Source organism: Beta vulgaris, chromosome 4 (genome assembly GCF_026745355.1).
Source record: "Beta vulgaris subsp. vulgaris cultivar EL10 chromosome 4, EL10.2, whole genome shotgun sequence".
Taxonomy (NCBI): domain Eukaryota; kingdom Viridiplantae; phylum Streptophyta; class Magnoliopsida; order Caryophyllales; family Amaranthaceae; genus Beta; species Beta vulgaris.
The window spans coordinates 15,201,313-15,218,675 of NC_079205.1; the positions used below are offsets into that span (position 1 = coordinate 15,201,313).

The 17,363-nt window shown below is 38.0% G+C and overlaps 2 pseudogenes; both read right to left on the bottom strand.

The window, feature by feature from the left end:
- Window positions 1–5,794: 5,794 nt before the first annotated feature.
- LOC125496504 (ribulose bisphosphate carboxylase large chain-like) lies at window positions 5,795–11,840 on the bottom strand (annotated as a pseudogene).
- A 2,754-nt stretch (window positions 11,841–14,594) lies between these two features.
- LOC125496505 (ribulose bisphosphate carboxylase large chain-like) lies at window positions 14,595–15,658 on the bottom strand (annotated as a pseudogene).
- Window positions 15,659–17,363: the final 1,705 nt, after the last annotated feature.

Consider the following 17,363-nt stretch of genomic DNA (forward strand, 5'->3'; position numbering starts at 1 on the left):
ACCTCGTAACCCCACCCAAAAGCCGACTCAACGTCAAAGTAAGAAATTTTGTATGCTTGATCATTAAGTTGGAAGGTGATAAAGGGCCCCTCATCTTCATCTCCCTCATGGTTCTCTAACGTTGATAAGAACTCTAGAGTGTAACACTCAAAGGTACAAACTCGTTTCCAAGAAAATGAACAAGGCCAACCTATTAAGAAAGGTCTCAATAGGACGACCAATCCTTAATCGCTCTAAAGTAAGCCTACAAGAAAACATGGTTTCTTGAATCTGCCTCCCCGGTCTAGTTAAACGGTCCCAACGCTGTTTGGCATTATCATTAAGGTGTTTCAATCTCATAGCGTCAATTTTAGGGTCGGGGGTGCTCTAGATCTCTTGTTTTGGCTCATTTTGTCGAACAACTAACACAATGAGTACACTTCACATTCCCTCCAGTCAACAACAACAACAACCACCAATTCCCAATTGAGATAATCAATGCACAAACTTCACAAGCACAATCAACTACAACCAATCAACAACCCACAAACACCAAAATAAACAACCCATAATAGCACAATATAGTTTAACTAACCAATTCAACTCTTAGAAACAAGCAAGAGCACAATTTCAAGCAAAATCAAATAGTGGTAAGTAAAGGAATATTATACCAAAATGTGGAGTGATGTGTAGCAATGGAATGAGGAATGATGATGTCGAATGCTTCTCCATGCTTCAAAGGTGAACTTCAAAGTTCCAATTGTGGTGAGAAAGGCTCAACCCAAAAGCCCCATTTGGGTTTGAGTGTGATTGTGGAGAACTTCAAATTTTTCAAGATGAGTGAGGAAGTTAGGACGATTGTTTGTATAAAGAAGTCAAGGGAAGAAGGAAGGGAAACCTTAGATTTGAAAGGATGGAGGCTTGAGAGTGAATGATAGGGTTTTGAGAGTGTGAGGAGATTGAGAGTGAAGACGAGGGAAATCTAGTAGAGTGAGAAGAGGCGAGAGTTTTAAAAACTGGATGCTAAAATTAGTAGAGCCTTCGCGACCCGTGATACAAATTGCGAGCCGCGACCTGGCACGTTGCGAGCCGCGACCTGGCACGTCGCGAGCCGCGACCTGGCACGTCGCGAGCCGCAACATTCTTCGTTGCTCGCTACAGTGTTCATGTTCGCTCAATAGTATTATTTTTTTTTTCTGCACATCCTTATCATTTTTTGTTGCATCAACTCATCAATTAGTTCTCATAACTAATCTCTCATTTTCAGAACCAGCATTTCATCCAACCACCCTCCTCGCTCATGTCTCAAATCTCTTTTTTTTCTTGACATCATTCAATTTGTTTTACACTCTTTCAAAAAAAATATAACTCACAAACTTCTTACATATGCAAAACACTTCTCATTCTTCAAATTCTTCGGCTTTCCAGCAAAAGCACAACCAAATGCGTAATATCCTACAAAAACGCAAAGAAAATACTTGAAACTAATATATACATTAAGGTTCGTTTATTTAACGTCGTCGACACGACGATGTATTCCAAAGAGCCTCAACCATACACCGAGTCACCAAGAGGAACATCCTTGACCCCTACTTACTTGAAACCATCAAAGTAAGTTTAAATTCTTTGTTCATTAACTTTTAAAATCATTGAAGTATCCTTGCTCATGATTTCCACGGCACCATGGGGGGATACTCGCAAAACAATGAACGGCCCAATCTACCGAGAACGGAGTTTACTTGGAAATAGGCGAAGGGTGGACTGGAATAGGAGAACTATTTGGCCAATCGTAAGTTCTTTCCGAATAATCAGCTTTTCCTAGCACTCATTTCGGATCTCTTCCAATTCTTAGAGTTGTAGCTTCCAGTGCAAACCAGCTTCATCAATAGCCATGTTAAAGGTCTTCACCGCACAATAGGCTTTATGCTCGAGCTTAACTGGAAGATGACATGGCTTTCCAAACACCAACTGATATGGAGACATACCGATAAGCATTTTATACATCGTTCTATATGCCCAGAAGGCATCCTCCAACCCTAAACTCCAATCCTTTCTACTCGGATTCACTGTTTTCTCCAGGATAGATTTGACTTCACGGTTGGATACCTCTGCTTGATTGTTTGTTTGTGGATGATATGCAGTGGAGGACTTGTGGGTAACATGATAATTTTTCAGCAATGCTCCTATGGCTAGATTGCAAAAGTGTGTTCCCTTATCACTAATGAACGCTCATGGGATCCCGAACCTGCAAAAGATGTTAGACTTCACAAAATATGCAACCACTTTAGTATCGTCAGTCCTAGTGGGCTTAGCTTCCACCCACTTTGAAACATAATCCACTGCTAATAATATGTATGTGAAACCAAAAGAGTTAGGGAAAGGCCCCATAAAATCAATGCCCCATACATCGAAGATTTCACAATACAGAACTGCATTTTGGGGGCATCTCATTCCTTTAGGTAATATTCCCAAGCCTTTGACAGTTATCACAAGATTTACATAAATTGAAAGTATCTCTACAAAGCTCAGGCCAATAGAAGCCGCATCCCATTACATTTCGTGCTGTTTTTTTTTTTCTCCAAAGTGCCCCCCCACAAGCATGGGAGTGGAAAAAGATGAGAATAGAGGTTGCCTCTTCATCTAGAATGCATCTCCTAATAATCTGATCCGCGCAATTCTTCCATAAGTATGGGTCATCCCATACATAGTGCTTAGCATCACTTTTGAGCTTATTCTTAAGAGCTTTAGAGAAAAGAGGAGGAAAAAGCTTAGAAACAAGATAGTTTACTATATCAGCATACCATGGATATAAACAACTAAGAGCCATCAACTGTACGTCCGGAAACTCTTTCCGAATAAGCTCTTCCCATGGCTTTTCCAAACTTGGCTCCAAATCATAGGATGATACCAATCGGCTCAAATGATCTACTACCAGGTACTCTGTTCCTTTGGTGTCCTTAACCTCTAAATCAAACTCACTTAAGAGTAAGATCCACCTGATCAATCTCGGCTTGGCTTCCTTCTTCATCATTAAATGGCGAAGAGCTGCATGGTCAGTATAAATAAGAACTTTTGTGCCAAGCAAATAAGATCGAAATTTCTCTAAAGAAAATACAACAACTAACAACTCCTTTTCTGTGGTGAAGTAGTTACGCTAAGCCTCATTGAGGGTCTTGGAGGTATACTAACTAGCATGAGGTACCCCCCCCCCCCTTACACTTTACCCGAACACTGCTCCTACGGTGTAGTCCCTCGCATCACACATGATTTCAAAGGGGAGGGACCAATCTGAGGGTTGAATAATGGGAGTTAACACTAGCCTCCTTTTCAGCTCATCAAAAGTCTTCCCACATGTTTCATCCATCACAAAATCAACTTCCTTCTACAACAACCTGCACAATGGGGAAGAAATCTTCGAGAACTCTTTAATGAACTTGCGATAAAAACCTACATGACCAAGAAAAGATCGGATTTCTCGACCATTAGTCGGATAGGGTAAAGACTGAATGGTATCAATTCTGGCCTTATCAACTTCAATACCCCTCACAGAGACCACATGGCCTAAAACAATGCCTTGCTCAACCATAGAATGACATTTCTCTAAGTTTAAAACAAGTTTAGTTTCCATACATCGTTTAAGCACCAATGTCAAATGGTCTAAGCAATTATCGAAGGAGTTTCCATGCACGGTAAAGTCATCCATGAAAACTTCAATGAATTTCTCAATATACTCCGAGAAAATGCTTACCATACACCTTTGAAATGTGGTAGGGGCGTTTCATAGCCCAAAAGACATGCGCCGGCATGCAAATGTGCCAAAGGGACACATGAATATGGTATTCTCCTATTCTTCTGGCGCAATGGCCACCATGACCAGCTAATCTTTCGAGCATCTGGTCAATAAATGGTAAAGGAAAATGGTCTGTCCTAGTTACTACATTTAGCCTACGATAGTCAATACATACACGCCACTCTTTCTGGACACAAGTGGGCACTAATTCACCTTCCCGATTCTCAAGAATAATGACTCCAGATTTTTTAGCTACAACTTGAGTGGAACTAACCCACTTGCAATCACAGATATGGAAGATCATACCTGCTTGGAGTAGTATTAGAATCTCAGCTTCTACCACCTTCATCGTAGGTGGATTCAGCCGTCTCTGAGACTGTCTCACCGACTTTGCATCGTCTTCTAGTAAAATACAGTGCATGCAGGTGCTAGGGCTTATTTCCTTTATATCCGCAATCGTCAAAAGAGCCTCTCTATGCTCTTTCAGCACATCAATATGTTTTTTTTCTTGTTCCTTGGTTAGCTTGCTCGAAATGATCACGGGCAAGGTATCTCCATCACCAAGGAATAAATATTTCAAGTGCTCAAGAAGTGACTTCATATTCGCAATTGGTGCCTGCAAAATAGATGGTAAATGCTTTTCCCGAGGGGCAGTTAGTGGTATCGGTCCCAAATGGGTGGGGACAATTGGAAGCGTATCAAGCTCTTCCAATTCCTGCACTATCTCCTGCAAGTTAACGCTTAAAACATACTCAATTTCATAATATTTAAAACTATGCTCAAGAGCCACTTGCAATTCATCTTTCCCATCAATCTCAAACACATCCTGTGAAAGAGAGTCAATCACATCTATAGAATAACATGAATGATCGTCACTCGGGAATTTCATGGAATCGTAAATGTTAAATTCTACCATGTTTCCATAAAATTCCATAGTCAGACATCCACTAAGCACATCACTTTTAGTCCTAGCAATTTTTAAAAATGGTCGTTCTAACAAAATAGCGGTCACATGTTTATCGTTCTTCATATCTAGGACATAAAAATCGGCAGGAAAAATCAGCTTATTATCAACCTCAAATAACACGTCCTCCACTATTCCCTTTGGATAAGCAGTAGAACTATCAACTCATTGAATCACAACACATGTTTTGTGTAAGGCACCTAGCTTTAAGGACACATACAAAGAATAAGACATCACATTTATAAAAGCCCCTAAGTCTAGCATAGCCTTTGGAAACGTGGTGTTCCCAATTACACAAGGTATATTGAACATGCCTAGATCACTACATTTTGGAGGAAGTTTCATTTGAAACATCGCATACACATGTTCACTAACCTTAATCTTTTGTGCTCCCCTTAGCCTTTGTTTTCTTTTGGTAGTGCACCTTTCCTTAAAAACATTGCATACCTAGGAATTTATTTCAACTCATATAAAAGGGGGATATTTACCTCACATTTATGAAAGGTTTTGTAAGTGTCTTTATTGCACTCTTTTCTTTGAGTGTCTTTTAGTGCCTCTAGAAATAGTGGAACTGACTCATAAGGTGGTGGAGGTGGTAGTTGCTTGGATTGCTCATCTGATGTAGATGACAATGGCTCCGCATCAGGCACCGTTTCATGAACAACGACCTCTTCCTCTACCTCTTTGTCTTTAGCGGTCTCTTTATTATTGCCATTTAGTTCTCTTCCACTTTTTAGTGTTATGGCACTTGCATTTTGTCTCGAATTAATCTCCATTTGAGAAGGTAGCTTACCTGAATCACGAGCCTCTAATCGACCCACAGCACCCGAGACATGACTCATTTGCTTTTTCAGATTCTTTATGCTCGAATAGGTCTCCTCCTGAAACTGAACCATATTTCCCTGCATGTTAGTAATATCTTTAGTTAAAGCATTAATCATATCCTCTATTTACATGCTGGTACTCGGTCCCTATGATTGGCCTTGCGGCAGGAAATGTGGAGCTCCTTGCTCCGGTGGCCTCGAATAAAGAGGTGGTGGGCGGTTATACTGCTGTAGTGGCTACTGGTTCCCTAATGTATTCCCGTACCTCAAATTACGATGATCTTGCCATCCTGGATTGTAGGAACCAGAATATGGATCATATCTTTTATGGAAACCCTGACCCTGAAAACCAGCCGCCTTAACCTCTTCACGTTGTTCTTCCTGTAGATGTTGACAAATATCAGTGGGATTATTTTAAGAGCAAATTCCACATGCCTTCACTTGTTAAGTTTTCTCTTTCACTATGAATTCTCGCATCATGGATGTGAGAGCCTGCACTTGATCTTCCAATTTAGAATAACTTGAACCCTCGACGATCACATGTCGAGTTCCAAACCATCTACTAAACTGCCTTGAGCCTTCAGCAAGCTCGCTTAACCGTTCCTTAGCAGCAAGTGCAATTTTATTCACAATGGAAACACCACTTGCTGCGTTTACCATCCTAACATCCTAATCACACAAGCCATTATAGAAGTACAACACGAAATCTTCATCTGAATAACCAAGTTATGGACACGTAGCACATAACCTGTTAAACCTCTCCCAGTACTCATAAAAAGACTCATCCCCTTGTTGCTCAATGTTACTTATCTCCTTCTTCAATGTAGATGATTTAGAAGTGGGGAAGCATTTCTTGAGAAAGCTCTTTTTCAATTGTGCCCAAGTGGTGATGATGCTAGCCGGAAGGTAGTACATCCAGTCCTTTGTTGCGTCTTTTAGTGAAAAGGGGTAAGCTTTATTCTATCTTCCGTAACTCCCCTTGGTTTCATGCTGCTTCATACCACTTGAAACTCTGACAAATGTTTATTTGGATCCTCCCCATGAAATGAGGAAAGCAAATGTATCAACCCCGACTTTAGCTCGAATGTGTCCCAACTTCCGGTTCCGGAAATGTGATACACAAAGGATGCTGGTCAAGGTTAGGAGACTGGAGCTCCTTTAAAGTGTCGTGCTCGAATCTGGAAGGCATCTCTTCTTCGAATTCAAGTGGAAAACGGTGCACTCTAAAGCCTTCACGTAATTCTCTTCTCAACCTAAAAAGAGTTAGTTGTAGATCTTGATCGTACTGCAAAGAATCTTAGTTAGTAGCACGATTAGCAACCATAAACCATAATGCAAGTAATACAATCAAAAGAATGAAGCTAAACTAATTACAAACAAGCATCGCCTTGCTCCCCGGCAACGGCGCCATAATTTGGTATGCGTTTATTGTACACCCTTAACCAAATAAAATTAACTTGCTTACCCTCACAAATCAATGTATAGCGGAAGTAAGGATCGTATCCACATGAAGCAATAATACAAGTCAATGATTAACGCAAGCAAGGTCCTAATGCCCTAAGGGAAAAGTGATTGAAATGTGAGGGGATTTGGAATAATGCACCATGAACAACAATAGGCAAATTAGTAAATGAGAGATAAACACAATAGTAAAAAGCCTTGGACTCGATTAATATCCACTTCCAACTAAGTTTCCGATCATTGAACTCGCAATCCTAACAAATCCTTTGATCACCTATTGGAAAGCCTAGATTTTTATCCTCTTAGATTGTGGTTAAACAAACACGATCAACATGGTTCGAAACCTCTTACTATTACTTACCTTAAGCGTTTAGCACTTAAGTTCAAACCAATAGTAGAATTAAAACCGAGGAACAATAGGGTTATCAATGCTACTTATGCAACAACATTCAAGAAACAAGTTAAGGTCTCCCTAAATTCAGCATCAATGTTCAGCATAAAATGAAGAAGTTACCATGCTCCAATGAACATTGAACAATGACAATCCGATTAAGTTCCTGATGATAGCATTAGATTGCTCACACAATAAAACTAGTAGCACTCCTAGCAATATTATGCAATTATCATGAAATCAAATATAAGACACTTAACAATAACCAATGGAGATATTAAGATAAAGAAATTCTCACATAAACATGGTTGAAAGCTTCAATCAATCGATTCTAAGAATATGTTTATGCTATAATCCACATGCTAAACATTACAAATCAGTAAGGAAGAGAGTGTTTGAAAACCCTAGAAAAATAAGTAGTCAAAAGTGTTCTGACCTATTCTCCCGCGTACCATATGTCGAATAGGAAAGAATAATTACTAAACCCTCCGCATAAGGAAAACAAAACACAAGTGGGCAGTTAGAATAGGGGTTGCGACCCGTAAAATAGGTCGCGACTGGCGTCGGCAGGGTATCGTGGCCCGCTACACTGATATCGACCCGCTACAACCTTCCTGAGCACGAAACTACAATGCAGCCCAACTAAGGAGGAGAAAGGGAAGAAATGCCATGACATAAGGTCTTAGGGACGCTTCTAAGATGCTTGGACGCTGCAAGGAAACCCAGATGCTTCGAACTCAAAACTCAGGAGACTTTGACGCTAGGATGCTTGGAAGCTTCGAATGACTTGCCGCTAGGAAGACCGGATGCATGAACGCCTTGGAATTACGAATTCGGAACGCAAAAGTGCCTCAGAACATGCCATAACATAAAGCTATAGTAAAAGCACCAAAACTCACGACAAGACTCGATAAACTCACTAATGTCAAACCAAACCAAAAATATGATTCCAATCCCAAACCAACGTACAAAATAACCTAAAATTCGCCTAAGATCGGCGAATAACTTAGACTCATCAACTGGGTAAACGGTAGAATGCCTATTATTCAAGATAATATTCCCTTACAGCAAATAAAATTTTCTGTGGTTAGTGATTTCATCGAGATTCATACTTATGTTTGGAAAGCTAATCTTGTAAGAAGATTTTTCATTCATAATGATCCTCAACAAAATGTTGGCTATGGAATTACTTGGTAATTCAACTGATGATTATATGATATGGAAGCACCAACTTTTAGAGATTTTACCTCTAAGTCTGCTTATTCTTCCATCATTCAGAGTTTGTTTCCCACATGAGATGCTACTTTTACTCCTCAAATTGTCCATGTCCTATAACATCTTCCCATTCTTCCTAAATGGAAGTTCTTATAGGGAACCTTTTGTATGATCAATTGGCTACTAAACATCAGCATCATGGAAAGGTATCCCACTTTCCCCATGTTGTTGACGTTTACCCTCATGAGTTTGAGAGAGTGGATCATTTGTTTCGCTCCTGCAACCTTCCTCGAACTACTTGGCAACACATAAACATTAATGTTTTTTTACCTCAAGATGATCAGCTTTCATGCTCATAATGGGTCATCAAATACATTATATTTTTCAAAGCGAGGATGGGTTACAAAGTTCCCGTATTAAAAAATTAATTTGGACTCTTTCGACTATTTAGGTGCATCGGAATGAGCGTGTGGGTTGTAATGTTCCCGCTCAAGCTATGAAAATTATCCAACTTGAAGTAACTATTGCACACCAACAACAAAACTTAAGTACGCTACTTTCCTACCTACCCTTCGATTTCTTCATCCTCCAGAATATTCTACTATCTGTTCGTCGGGTTTTTTGGGACTTCATAAGGGACAAACAAAGGTAGGTTTCAGTGACTACAAAATTCAAATTGATGTCACGTGGAATAAGGCCACCAAAGTTACTGGGCTTGCTTGGCTTCTATTTAGTCCAAATGGCTTAATTATTCATGGCGGTGGTGATTATGGTTTAGCAACTTCAGCTATACATGCAGAGGCTCAAGTGCTTCTGAACACTCTCACATGTCTCCAACAACATCATATGTATAGTGTTACTATTTTCATGGATTGTGAAGACCTCATTTTATCGCCTTAGTCAAGCTCTACAGCTCCTAGTTGTATTTCTTGGACTCTACGTGAGATTATAAACTTGGCAACCAACATACAGTGGTATTTTCTCCTCAAAGTGAATCGTCAAGAAGTTCAAAAAGCACATGATATGGTTAAACTCTGTGCTTAGACTTGTTCACGGTTGACTTTATAGTTGAGTTTGTTGTTTATGTGCTTTACTTCCCCCCCCTCCTTGTCAAAAAAAATTGTATTTCATGTTCAAACATGTGTTATATCATGTTCTACACTTTAGAAACTGATGTTCTAACACTACTACATTTTAAATCAAACGCAAAGGTTAAAATAAGCTACTACAACGGTTATTTTTTATACCGTTGCAGTAGGATCATCTATTGCAACGACCCATTTCAATTTAGAAACTAATGTTCTAAAAAAAAATTCTTGCTCTCGCCTTCTCTTTCTCTCTTCAACTTTCGCTTTCATGTGGCTTCCTCACTAGAGCTTTTTCACTAATCCTGCAACCACTCTTTGCCAAACCTACATCTGAAACTTCTATTGCTTTTACTTCTTGAAGTGGATTTTTTTTAGCAAATTGTCTAGATATAGAAGATGTGAGGTTTGATGGACTGTCTCTCCTCCTCACATTATTTTTTTTCCAGTGGCCGGAGTGTCCTCACTTGGCAACTCTCTCTCATGTACGTTATGATTTCACCACATCGCTATTCTTTCAATACTCACATCATCACTCACAATTAATTAATTACAGACGTCATTTCAAAACAATGTATAACATGTTCTAAACAATGTACAACATGCTATAAAACAACATACATCATGTTCTTAAATAATATACATCATGTTTTGTAACAATGTACAAAATGTTCTAAAACATGTACAACATGTTCTAATTTATATAAGAAAGTCTCTTTATTTACAATCGTACCTTAATGACGCGCCCACAATATGGATCGTTAAATATAACCTAATCCAATAGGCTTATCTATTCTCACACACGATATATGTTCTCACAATAATTGTGTGCATTATAAGAAAGTCTCTTTATTTACAATCATTCTAACTGGATATATATATATACATATATATACACTACGGTACCAGAATGAATATGATCTCCACCAGACAGACATAACGCTTTAGCTAGTACACGGAAGTGCATACCATGATACTTCTGTCTATCAATAATTGTGTGCATTACACGGTGGATGTGAAGAAGTAGACCATTATCTCGGCAATAATGAGCCAAGGTAGTATTTGCAGTGAATCCCACAGTTAAGTAGTCATGCATTACGATAGGAACTCCCAACTCTCGGCAAATACAGCCCTTTTTATCATTTCTTCGCTGTACCCGCGGTAGCATTCAAGTAATGCCCCTTGATTTCACTGTTCGGCTTGTGCTTTATAAAGAGCTTCGGCACAAATAGGAAACGGTCTCTCCAACGCATAAACGGTTGGGAGTTCACGTTTTCATCATCTTTGGTAAAATCAAGTCCACCGCGAAGACATTCATAAACTGCTCGACCATAGTTTTTACCCAATTTAGGTTTAATAGTGCATCCTAATAGGGGACGACCATACTTGTTCAATTTATCTCTCTCAACTTGGATACCGCGAGGCGGGCCTTGGAAAGTTTTTACATAAGCAACAGGGATTCGCAAATCCTCCAAACGTAGAGCACGCAGGGCTTTGAACCCAAATACGTTACCCACAATGGAAGTAAACATGTTAGTAACAGAACCTTCTTAAAAAGGTCTAAAGGATACGCTACATAACAAATATATTGATTTTCTTCTCCAGCAACGGGCTCGATGTGGTAGCATCGTCCTTTGTAACGATCAAGACTGGTAAGTCCGTCGGTCCATAGTTGTCCATGTACCAGTAGAAGATTCGGCAGCTACTGCAGCCCCTGCTTCTTCGGGTGGAACCCAGGTTGAGGAGATACTCGGAATGCTGCCAAGATATCAGTATCTAAGGTTTCATACTCAGGAGTATAATAAGTCAATTTGTAATCTTTAACACCAGCTTTAAATCCAACACTTGCTTTAGTCTCTGTTTTGGTGACATAAGTCCCTCCCTACAACTTCAATTTTAAATTTTTACAACAAAGCAACAAGGTCTACTCGACATAAATTAGGCCTTAATGAAACCTTTTACAGGAATCTTTCATAAAATTCTCAATTAATATTATCAACTAATCAAAATGGTTCGTTAATAGACCATGTATTTGATTCGCCAAATACATCATTATTGTATACTCTTTCATATATATGGCGCAACCCAAGCGTAACCGTTGTTTTTCAAGTTTCTAATTTCTTACCCCCATTTGAATCAAAAGAACTAACTAATTAGAAATTTACTCTTGACAGCGGCATATGTTGTATATGTATATCCTAGATGTGAAAATATGCGGAATTCCATCATGAAAAGGTAAAAAAAAAGGCTAGACAAAATCTATATACTAAATACAAACTAAGTCCCAATTCGATAGAAATTACGAATCAAAAAAAAAATATAGGTTAGAGTTCGGGTTCGATTTCCGTAGATAATATAGAAAGGATTGTCTATAATGATAGGCAAATAAAAGACTTTCTCGGATTTTTGGTCATCCTTTGATTTTGAAAATAGGTGGATTGAAATTTCAAATTGAATAGAAATAGAATAATTCAAAAAAGTAAACAATTGAATTGGATTCCTTTGGATGGTACCAACAAAATGGATTGCTAACTCCTATTTCTTATTTAATTAATCGATCAACTTGCTATCGGACATTTTTTTTTTTTTTTTTTTGGATTCGGTAATTTTCATTTTCGCAAAAAAATTTCGACATACTTTACTATATATTATGAGAACCAATTCTACTACTTCTGGTCCTGGGGTTCCCACACTTGAAAAAAAAAACCTGGGGCTATCTCAAATTATTAGTCCGAACCTGGACGTAGCTTTTCCTTCAGGCATGATGCCAAATATTTACAATAATTGAAAATAGGTGGATTGAAATTTCAAATTGAATAGAAATAGAATAATTCAAAAAAGTAAACAATTGAATTGGATTCCTTTGGATGGTACCAACAAAATGTATTGTTAACTCCTATTTCTTATTTAATTAATCGATCAACTTGTTATCGGACATTTTTTTTTTGGATTCGGTAATTTTCATTTTCGCAAAAAAAATCGACATACTTTACTATATATTATGAGAACGAATTCTACTACTTCTGGTCCTGGGGTTCCCACACTTGAAAAAAAAAACTGGGGCATATCGTTCAAATTATTAGTCCGGTACTGGATGTAGCTTTTCCTTCAGGCAAGATGCCAAATATTTACAATAATTGTTACGGATCAAGATACTGCTGGTCAACCAATGTGACTTGTGAGGTACAACAATTATTAGGAAATAATCGAGTTAGGGTTGTAGCTATGAGTGCTACCGATGGTCTAATGCGAGGAATCACTAGTAGAATAATTGCTTATTGCTGCGGTTTTACCCATACGCAGCCATATATCACGTAAAAAGAAAAGGAAAATATAAAAAATAGTCATATTGCTGCGGTTTCGGCTAGAAACCGCAGCAATAGATATCAACGTGAAAATTTTCAAACTTAAGTTGACTTTTTGACCAACTGTATTGTTGTGGTTTTCAGTAAGAACCGCAGCAATATATTAAAATATTAGTTTTTTATTGATATTTGAACCTATTGTTGTGGTTCTTAAAAAAACCGCAGCAATATGGTGTTTTAAAATAAATAGCATGGCCCAATTAGGGTTTATTCCTTCTTCCAGTAACAACTCCTTTCAGCCGTTTTTTTATACCTTCTCTCCCCCACTTGGCAACACATAAACATTTGTTTTGCTCCTGCAACCTTCCTCGAATTACTTGGCAACACATAAACATTAATGTTTGTTTACCTCAAGATGATCAGCTTTTATGCTCAGAATGGGTCATCAAATACATTATATTTTTCAAAGCGAGGATGGGTTACAAAGTTCCTGTATTCAAAAATTAATTTGGACTCTTTCGACTATTTAGGTGCATCGGAATGAGTGTGTGGGTTGTAATGTTCCCGCTCAAGCTATGAAAATTATCCAACTTGAAGTAACTATTGTACATCAACAACAAAACTTAAGTACGATACTTTCCTACCTACCCTTCGACTTCTTCATCCTCCAGAATATTCTACTATCTGTCCGTCGAGTTTTTTGGGACTTCATAAGGGACAAACAAGGGTAGGTTTCCGTGACTACAAGATTCAAATTGATGCCACGTGGAATAAGGCCACCAAAGTTACTGGGCTTGCTTGGCTTATATTTAGTCCAAATGGCTTAACTGTTCATGGCGGTGATGATTATGGTTTAGCAAATTCAGCTAGACATGCAGAGGCTCAAGTGCTTCTAAACACTCTCACTTGGCTCCAACAACATCATATGTATAGTGTTGCTATTTTCATGGATTGTGAAGACCTCATTTTATAAACTTGGCTCCTAGCTGTATTTCTTGGACTCTACGTGAGATTATAAACTTGGCAACCAACATACAGTGGTATTTTCTCCTCAAAGTGAATCGTCAAGAAGTTCAAAAAGCACATGATATGGTTAAACTTTGTGCTTAGACTTGTTCACGGTTGACTTTGTAGTTGAGTTTGTTGTTTATGTGCTTTACTCCCCCCCCCCCCCCCATTGTTAAAAAAAATTGTGTTTCATGTTCAAACATGTGTTATATCATGTTCTACACTTTACAAACTAATGTTCTAAAAAAAAAAATTCTTGCTCTCACCCTCTCTATCTCTCTTCAACTTTCCCTTTCATGTGGCTTCCTCACTAGAGCTTTTTCACTAATCCTGCAACCACTCTTTGCCAAACCTACATCTGAAACTTTCTATTGCTTTTACTTCTTGAAGTGGATTTTTTTTAGCAAATTGTCTAGATATAGAAGATGTGAGGTTTGATGGAGTGTCTCTCCTCCTCCTCACATTATTTTTTTTTCCAGTGGCCGGAGTGTCCTCACTTGGCAACTCTCTCTCATGTACGTGATGATTTCACCACATCGCTATTCTTTCAATAATCACATCATCACTCACAATTAATTAATTACAGGCGTCATTTCAAAACAATGTATATGATCTCCACCAGACAGACATAACGCTTTAGCAAGTACACGAAAGTGCATACCATGATAATTCTGTCTATCAATAATTGCGCGCATTACACGGTAGATGTGAAGAATATCTCGGCAATAATAAGCCAAAGTAGTATTTGTAGTGAATCCCCCAGTTAAGTAGTCATGCATTATGATGGAACTCCCAATTCTCTGGCAAATACAATCATTTTTATCATTTCTTCGCATGTACCCGCGGTAGCATTCAAGTAATGCCCCTTGATTTCACATGTTCCGGCATGTGCGTTATAAAGAGCTTCGGTACAGAATAGGAAACGGTCTCTCCTACGCATAAACGGTTGGGAGTTCACGTTTTCATCATCTTTGGTAAAAACAAGTCCACCGCGAAGACATTCATAAACTGATCGACCATAGTTTTTAGCGGATAACCCCGATTTAAGTTTAATAGTGCATCCTAATAGGGGATGACCATACTTTTTCAATCTATCTCTCTTAACTTGGATACCGTGTGGCGGGCCTTGGAAAGTTTTTACATAAGCAACAGGGATTCGCAAATCCCCCAAATGTAGAGCACACAGGGCTTTGAACCTAAATACGTTACCCACAATGGAAGTAAACATGTTAGTAATGGAACCTTCTTAAAAAAAGTTTTAAAGGATATGCTACATAACAAATACATTGATTTTCTTCTCCAGCAACGGGCTCGATGTGGTAGCATCGTCCTTTGTAACGATCAAAACTGGTAAGTCCGTCGGTCCATATAGTTTTCCATGTAGCAGTAGAAGATTCGGCAGCTACTGCAGCCCCTGCTTCTTCGGGTGGAACTCCAGGTTGAGGAGATACTCGGAATGCTGCCAAGATATCAGTATCTAAGGTTTCATACTCGGGAGTATAATAAGTCATTTGTAATCTTTAACACAGCTTTAAATCCAACCCTTGCTTTAGTCTCTGTTTATGGTGACATAAGTCCCTCCCTACCACTTCAATTTTAAATTTTAACAACAAAGATCCAAGGTCAACTCGGCATAAACTAGGCCTTAATGAAACCTTTTACAGGAATCTTTCATAAAATTATCAATTAATATTATTAACTAATCAAAATGGTTCGTTAATAGACCATGTATTTGATTCGCCAAATACATCATTCTTGTATACTCTTTCATATATATGGCGCAACCCAAGCGTAACCGTTGTTTTTCAAGTTTCTAATTTCTTACCCCATTTGAATCAAAAGAACTAACTAATTAGAAATTTACTCTTGACAGCGCATATGTTGTATATGTATATCTAGATGTGAAAATATGCGGAATTCCATCATGAAAAGGTAAAAAAAAAAGGCTAGACAAACTATATACTAAATACAAACTAAGTCCCAATTCGATAGAAATTACAATCAAAAAAAATATATGTTACAGTTCGGGTTCGATTTCCGTAGATAATATAGAAAGGATTGTCTATAATGATAGGCAAATAAAAGACTTTCTCCGGATTTTTGGTCATCCGTTTGAAAATAGGTGGATTGAAATTTCAAATTGAATAGAAATAGAATAATTCAAAAAAGTAAACAATTGAATTGGATTATTTTGGATGGTGCCAACAAAATGGATTGCTAACTCCTATTTCTTATTTAATTAATCGATCAACTTGCTATCGGACATTTTTTTTTTTTTTTTTTTGGATTCGTAATTTTATTTTTGCAAAAAATTTGACATACTTTACTATATATTATGAGAACCAATTCTACTACTTCTGGTCCTGGGGTTCCCACACTTGAAAAAAAAAACCTGGGGCATATCGCTCAAATTATTAGCCCGGTACTAGACGTAGCTTTTCCTTCAGGCAAGATGCCAAATATTTACAATAATTGAAAATAGGTGGATTGAAATTTCAAATTGAATAGAAATAGAATAATTCAAAAAAGTAAACAATTGAATTGGATTCCTTTGGATGGTACCAACAAAATGGATTGTTAACTCCTATTTCTTATTTAATTAATCGAACAACTTGTTATCGGACATTTTTTTTTTTGGATTCGGTGGATTCGGTAATTTTCATTTTCGCAAAAAATTTCGACATACTTTACTATATATTATGAGAACCAGTTCTACTACTTCCGGTCTGGGGTTCCCACACTTGAAAAAAAAACTGGGGCATATCGCTCAAATTATTAGTCCGGTACTGAACGTAGCTTTTCCTTCAGGCAAGATGCCAAATATTTACAATAATTGTTACGGATCAAGATGCTGCTGGTCAACCAATGTGACTTGTGAGGTACAACAATTATTAGGAAATAATCGAGTTTGGGTTATAGCTATGAGTGCTACAGATGGTCTAATGCGAGGAATCACTAGTAGAATAATTGCTTATTGCTGCGGTAGTATTGCTGCGGTTTTACCCATACGCAGCAATATATCACGTAAAAAGAAAAGGAAAATATAAAATAGACATATTGCTGCGGTTTCGGCTAGAAACCGCAACAATAGATATCAAGGTGAAAATTTTCAAACTTAAGTTGACTTTTTGACCAACTGTATTGCTGCGGTTTTCAGTAAGAACCGCAGCAATATATTAAAATATTAGTTTTCTGTTGATATTTGAACCTATTGCTGCGGTTCCTAATAAAAACCGCAGCAATATGGTGTTTTAAAATAAATAGCACGGCCCAATTAGGGTTTATTCTTTCTTCCAGTATCAACTCCTTTTAGCCGTTTTTTTATTCCTTCTCTCCGCCAC